Source organism: Rhyacophila brunnea, unplaced genomic scaffold, assembly GCF_057557595.1.
Source record: "Rhyacophila brunnea isolate RB1 unplaced genomic scaffold, BYU_Rbru_1.0 scaffold_4, whole genome shotgun sequence".
Classification (NCBI taxonomy): domain Eukaryota; kingdom Metazoa; phylum Arthropoda; class Insecta; order Trichoptera; family Rhyacophilidae; genus Rhyacophila; species Rhyacophila brunnea.
In genome coordinates this window covers 21,369,672-21,376,753 of record NW_028233068.1, presented here as the reverse complement: position 1 = coordinate 21,376,753, position 7,082 = coordinate 21,369,672, and positions in this window count along the sequence as shown.

The window sequence follows — 7,082 nt, the reverse complement described above, 5'->3', positions numbered from 1 at the left end:
CGAGCCTGCCTTGATAAAACATAGCATGTTGATATCAATTTTGTAATACGGTTTTACCTTTATCGAAATTTTATATTTTTTTTACAGAGATGTAGTTTTCGTAAGTAGGTATACGTTATTGTACGCGCGGCATATTATGTCTTAGCTGTGTATGGATAATAATCTCGACTAATGAGGCCGTAGAATTTTTTAGCAAAAGTTTGATTGGCGGTTGTAAAATGTAAAATATTTATTTGAGTGCATGTTGTCTTTTTTAGTGAAATAATATAATATTTTATATTCATTAAACTGTAGGTATTAGTAAAATACTGAAGATTAAACAAATTTCAACTTCAATAAATGGCTGTCTTAGGACTTTTGGCTCATAATATGTAGACATACATAAGTAGGTAGGTACCTACTTAAGTACGTACTATTTTATTAATATCATGAGAATTAGACATCTTATATTATTATAGTGTTGATAACAATTAATTAAACGGGCTTTCATCAGTAACAACATGAGATTGGCCACAGCTGTTTCGTACCTAATGATGTTGACAGAAAGTTTTTTTATCGATAGTAAAAATGTTCATGATCACTGTGATAAACTAATAGAGCGGGTTGGTTATTAATGCACAACTCTAATAGCCAGCACCAATTTAAACGGAGTTGTAATTAATTTAATTTGTGGGATCTATTGACCGAATAATTTATTACGACAAACCGTTGGCATTCAATATTCCTTTTAAACTGCAGGATCTGGGGGTTTCGCACGACGCGTGTAATAGAAACAGGGAACTCAAAAATAATGGGAACTGAAATACATAACGGGTAAGGCGATAGCAGGTAACCAACTCGAGTAAGAAAGAATCCGGGTTAAACTTACACACGTGTCAAGAATACGTTTTACGTCGAATACTGAAAACTGCTCTCGGTTTATGCATTTACGCTCATTTAATGTTGGTATATCACACACACTATTGCACGTGCATAATGCGTGCTTCATTTTCGTAGGACACTCACACATTCAAAACCCTGCATCAATATGCGGCGTATTGAATATATCCTATCGGTATTCTATTTATTATCTGTTCTGTGAATAGAAACATCATTATACTTACCTATGTAAAAGATATTTACTCAAATTGTCTAACAACGAGTTTAGTTTAGTTTTGCTGTGGGTATCTATCTACCTATGTAGGTACCTACCTAAGTAAACGTTCACTTTTATTTAAACAATAAGAAACAATTTAATTAAAATAACATTTATATTATGTAGGTATAATACCTAGATATATTAAAATAACAACACGTCGAACGAGACATTTATAAATAGTACCTATTGCAATGTAAGAAGTCAAATATATGAAATTATTATCCAGGTAACGTTGCTTAGAAATACTATATGAATTCAATTAGCGCCGCTCTACAGACATAGATACCTACTAGGTATACCTACCTAATATTATTAGAGAGTTTCATATAATCTAATCATCGAGCGATTGCCTGAATGATATTTTTATTCTTAAGTTTTCTAGACTACATATTCCAATATTCCAATATAACACGTAACTCTAAAATCAATAAAAAAGTGATAAATAATGCAATGTCGTATTCCAAGAGTAAATTATCTCTAAATATCAGGTGTAACGGTTTTTCACACTGACCTGGTCAATAACGCTAACTGGCCAAAGCGAGAAAGAGGATGGCAATTACATCTTGAGATGCGGCGATTTGGAAAATAAAAATACTAACGTTACGATATTAACGGCGCCGCACCGTATGTCAAGTCAGAGTTGTCGTATTACACGTCCGCAAGCTGTCAATAATGTCATCGATTGTGCGAAATGTTTTCAACAAATTGCAAAGACAATGTAACTATCTTTGTAGGTAGGTACAATGTAGAATTATAATATAGCAATATATAATATAGTAATATACTTACCTACTTAGGTACGTATCATAAACCGTCATATTATAAAAAAAAAACAATATGTAGGTATTATCTACTAAACGAGATACGCTCATGATGGCCGAGCGGCTTAAGCGTCAGCTTAAAAGGTCGTGGATCCCATGCTCGAATCCTGGGTCTGGTAAATATAAGTAGGTACATATTGTGTTTCAATTCGTGTTTGAGTCAGATTATGGACCTAATAGGTTGGCCAAGTGCCACAAACATCGGAATATCCATTTCTCGTAAAAAAACAAATCTGTTAAAACATACCTCGACTCTGTGGAGGCCAATATGATCTTATTAAGATCGGACATGATCATACATAATTCGAGATCTGTTCAGTGGGGCATGGGCAACGGGTGTTAATACCGTGTTAACTTGAATTTTAGAAACAGAATTGACCCGAGCAATATCTGTGTTATTTCAGATCAAGAAAAATAACGGATACGTATTTTCCCCATAAGCAAAAAGGCAGCTATTTGCCAAAGTCACATTTTGAGATAATGAGACATTAACGTTTTTTCAACTTTTCTTAATATTTTTTTAAATAATGTGGAAGAATCATTTGATATTATATGGTATAAGCAAAAACCAGTATATTTTCAATCGATGCTGTGTTTTTGCTTATGAAACTCGTTATAATGTCTTTTTGTTTAGAATAACTACCGTTTGTGTAGGAAAAAAGCAATATGTCGATTATTATACTGAAATAAATTGTATACCTACCGCTTTTGACTTTATGTCAAATGGTTCAGAATTTCACGTAATCACAATACTACTTTCTGATATTCTTTCATCATAATTTATTGATCAGAATGGCGACTTACTTAGGTACCTACCTACTGGATTTTAAAATTTCATCTTTTGAGTTCCGAATATCCATGCACCAGTTGATTGGCAGAAAAAGGAATCTTGCTGATCATTTTCATTGTTACCTGCGATTTTCAAACGAATCTAACTATTTAGATTTAATTCCTCAGAAATCGCATCATCGTTCAACTTCAATTTACCTCAACAATGCAGTTTTTAACGGCTCAATCACATTTCGGCACACCTTTAATTAAAATTAAATTAATTAATCCCGGAGCGTTAATTAATTTCCATCCACCCGAAATGTCGGAGTCTTTTCACTGATTCACCGTTGAACAGTTCAGAATAAATAATAATGAATGAATGAATGAGCATTTGATCCAGTGAGCGGCCGCTTGGTCACTTTTGACCGCGGCCACTTGGAATCAAATCGAATTCTCAATAAAGCGGGGAATCTTGTTAACACTTTGAATGGACGCGCGACGTGCGTTCATAATTGAGTGACGCCGATGCGAGAATTCGAGTCGTTGAAGTTACCGACATCCTGTCCGTTTTTGAATTTTGCTGACCAGCCGTTTAGGTACGGAATCACTCTCAGAAGACAGATTGACACAAAAGCCTTCGGTTTAATTATTATTTGTTAACGTGATTATGTCTACTCACCGGCGAATGACATTAACTCACCCCTACTAAAAGACACCCACCTAAAATTACGCTTGGACTGTCTTTACACTAGGTTAGTGACTAGGGCATAGGCAATAATTATGACCTAGCTAGGCTATAGTTAGGTAATATAGAATATTGACAAGATTGGGGATAAATATATAGAACGTACGCAATAACCAATAGGTAAGTAGGTACTAGATGTGCAAATAATCGTATCCAGTTTTCTGATTATGTTTAGGTATTTTTTCATTTATCCTGTCATTATCAACAGTAGTTAGGTAGTTAGGTACCAACCGCAATCCGAATTAGTAGGTACCTAAGTTATGCAATATAACACAAATCATACCTACAACTGTGAACGTTTATAAATTATATTAATAATGTAGGTAAGTAGGTACCTAGGTACCTACTACATGACTGGCTTAGCTATTAAAATCTTATTAAGTTTTAAATTATTTATAACCTAGTAATAAGGTCAATAAGGGTGAGACAAAGATATTTGTAGGTACCAAATTCTATAGAGATGGGGGGGGGGCTAAATGAAATTGAAACATAAAAAGGACACCCGATCTACTGATTAATTCGGCTATAAGTGGATTTGCATTGCAGATTCATTTTAATGGAACTTCACACGTCTACGATATTGAAAATAATGGGCCAAAAATGAGATAATTTGCAGAAATATAGAAAATCAATATGAAATAATGATTTAATCGGTAACTACAATATGTTTGTTGTAACTTTACGATAACTGACAGGACTATAGATATGCTAAAAGTTAATTTTTAATTAATTTAATTCCATAAATACGTTTCAACAAAATGTGTGTTACATTGTTTCCTTTTCTCTCGTGTTCTTTTTAGCATATCAGACTCAAAATTTTACTATAATTTAGATTCACCCATTAATTATTTATGTAGGTACCTACTTACAAGATTCAATATACAGCTATTACCAAAATACTCCTTGAATACTTAAATGTATGCGATTAGAGAGTTTATTTATATTTAATTCGGTTTCAATTTGACATTTCACGCTTCTCACATACCTACCTACCTATTTCCAATATTGATAACAGATAGGTAACTGAATATAAAATTGTGGTAAGTATAAAAATTTAGAATAATCGTTATACATACCTAATGCTCAATGTCTTTATATAATATGATTGTATAATAAATAGTAGCTAATAACAGTGATAATAATAATTATTCATTTCCTGTTCGTTGCCATCGGTCTTGTATAATACCTATTTGTTGTTGATTGGTTACTATGGTTTCCTGTTCTCCTATTTTCCGTCTGTCACCGGTGTTGCCTTCTCTACTGCCACAAATAGGTACATATTGTGAATAGATACTTCGTCGGCAGCCAAAAGCAATAGGTAGGTACATTGGCAATTTTAATTTATGTAAGTAAAGTAAATAAGCAATCACGTAAAACCTTGAGAAATGCGTACATAAGTTACGTAAACAAGAGCAACAGTAAGAAATAGAAATACGTATAAGACTCCTTATATCTTGAGTCCAAATTCGTTGGTCGAGACAGACAAGCTACAAACGAAACCGATAACTTATACCTATATTATTAGGTATATAATAATCTAATATATATAATAAATAGCTGACCCGGCGAACTTTGTACCGCCTCAGAATCAATAACCTTGTGTTAACTTATTAGCTGAATTAAATTCAGTTTTTTATTAAGTTAAAATGAATACTCAAAATGAATAAGTTCAATAAATGTGCAAAAATCAAATTAAAATGAAAAGTATTTTAATTACATTGAACTGTACACACTGTACACCCACGATGGCTGCGTGGATTAAGCGCCGGTCTATTATAGTGTCGATAGTCTAAGGTTCAAATCCTGGGTCTGGCAAGTTCACATATTGTTTTTCAATTTGTGCATGAGTCAACGTATGGTCCTAATACGTTGAGCAAGTGGCTGACATCTATTTCTCGTAAAAATAAAATCTGTTAATACAAACCTCCACTCTGTGGAGGCCCATATGTTTCTATGATCGGACATGGTCAAAAGAAAAAAAAGAATGTAATTCAGGTCGCAGCAAGGCATTTGCTTTATTGAAGCGAAACGAAATGATTCGCGTAGCATTGTTGCACTACTTTCTGTTAAACTGTTTGCTGGATGGGTTGCACTCGGGTTGATTCCCTTCATTGAAGCACCTTGTGATATACGACATTTTTTGTTTTGTTGTCAGGTACGAAAACGAATAAAGCAGATGGTTTGCCGACACATGGCCATGCTACGTATAACCTTCAGTTGTAAATTGTGCGGTGGCAAGCCAGGCAGATCCAATGAGTTTAAAAATTCAATTGGATAGTTGGTTGCTTCGTTTTCGTTTGTTACACAGTCGATAGATTTGAAGGAATGCAGTGGACCAACGATTTGATTTTGAATTGTGAAGTTTAAGTGATCCACATCTTTGTTCTTTGCCGCAAGAATGCTCGTTCACTCAACCAATTGTGATTTTTGTGGTAAGCAATGATGTTTGGTAACACTTTGTTGATGAGTTCATCCTTAGTTAAGACGAAATTGAAAAAAACCAGCGAAAACGAAATGGATGGTTGCACTCAGATCGATTCCCTTCATTGAAACACCTTGTGATATACGAAATTTTTCGTTTTGTTGTCAGGTGCGAAAACGAACAAAGCATATGGTTTGCCGACACATGAACATTTTACGTACAATTGGCCGTGAGAGAAACATTCATTTTATAGATTCAGACCACAAACACTCAAGGATTGGCCTTGTAATTTATTGATCGTCATGCCGAATGCAAGATGAATTGGAAATTGAATTCGTTTAAACTTGAATGGCATATCGGTTGGGATCATCTAAATTCTCGGAATGAGAACTTCCTCACCTTTGAACATTCCTTTGATTATCGTCGCGTGAATCAAATTGCCCATGAGTTTTCTTACCACCAAACGCGTTCCGTTACATAGTTTTGGTTGGTTCAGATTTCAAAGCATAATGACTACCGAGCCAACCTTCAGTTGTAAATTGTGCGGTGGCAAGCCAGGCAAAAATTCAGTTGGATAGTTGGTTGCTTCGTCTTCGTTTGTTACACAGTCGATAGATTTAAAGGAATACAGTGGACCAACGATTTGATTTTGAATTGTAAAGTTTAAGTGATCTACATCTTTCTTCTTTGCCGCAAGACTGCTCGTTCACTCAAGCAATTGTGATTTTTGTGGTTACCAATGATGTTCGGTAACACTTTGTTGATGAGTTTGTCCTTAGTTGAGACGAAATTGCGAAAATTCAGCGGAAACGAAATCAATCCGTTCGATTCATCGGCCGTTACCGATAGTCAGCAATTGCTTGAATAAATTTTCGACAGATGGCAGATGAATCGTTTAGCAATGCAACTCGCATGTTTGTCGTCAGCTGAAGTTTCTTCACATAGCGCCACAGAGTCGATGCTTTGAGGCAAATATTTATTTCATCGGCAGCGGCCGATCTCGGAATGACTGGTAGTGTTTGGCGGAAATCGCGAGATAGTAGATCATTACGCTTCCAAAACTTCTTGAGTCATTACGCAGATCTTTCATAGTTCAATTGAGTGCTTTCAATGCGCGTTTGTGCGCCATTGTGCGTTCATCCCAGGTGATGATTTTACTTGCTAACAAAACTTTAGCCATTACTG